This window comes from Corvus brachyrhynchos, unplaced genomic scaffold (assembly GCF_000691975.1).
Source record: "Corvus brachyrhynchos isolate BGI_N302 unplaced genomic scaffold, ASM69197v1 scaffold58, whole genome shotgun sequence".
NCBI classification, from domain to species: Eukaryota; Metazoa; Chordata; class Aves; order Passeriformes; family Corvidae; genus Corvus; species Corvus brachyrhynchos.
The window spans coordinates 1,576,857-1,577,149 of NW_008239539.1; the positions used below are offsets into that span (position 1 = coordinate 1,576,857).

Genomic DNA, 293 nt, shown 5'->3' on the forward strand with positions numbered 1-293 from the left:
CCCGGCATCGCCAACCCCCCCGGGGTGCCCGCAGGGCTCGGGATGTGCCCCTCGGGAAGGAGCCGAATGAGGGGGACCCCCCCCGCTGGCTCCTGTACCCCCTTTCCAGGGTGGGGGCTGCTTCGTTGCCCCCCAGGACCTGCACTTTCACACGGAGGACTGGTGCCAAAATAGGAGCGATTTATTTTTTTTTGCCAAAATAAAAATATACATAAAAGAAAGAGGAATAATAGTAATAAAAAAAAAAAAGAAAGATATGGGGAGAGCCCGGCAGGAATCGGCTGAGACCGGCA

General features: G+C 54.9%; 1 protein-coding gene across 1 annotated transcript in view; it reads left to right on the top strand.

Annotated features, from left to right (window-relative positions):
• The window catches only part of RHBDL1 (rhomboid like 1), a gene marked incomplete at its 5' end in the record, with an annotated part of 4,506 nt that overhangs the window by 2,558 nt on the left and 1,655 nt on the right, over positions 1-293 (top strand). The window lies entirely within an intron of this gene.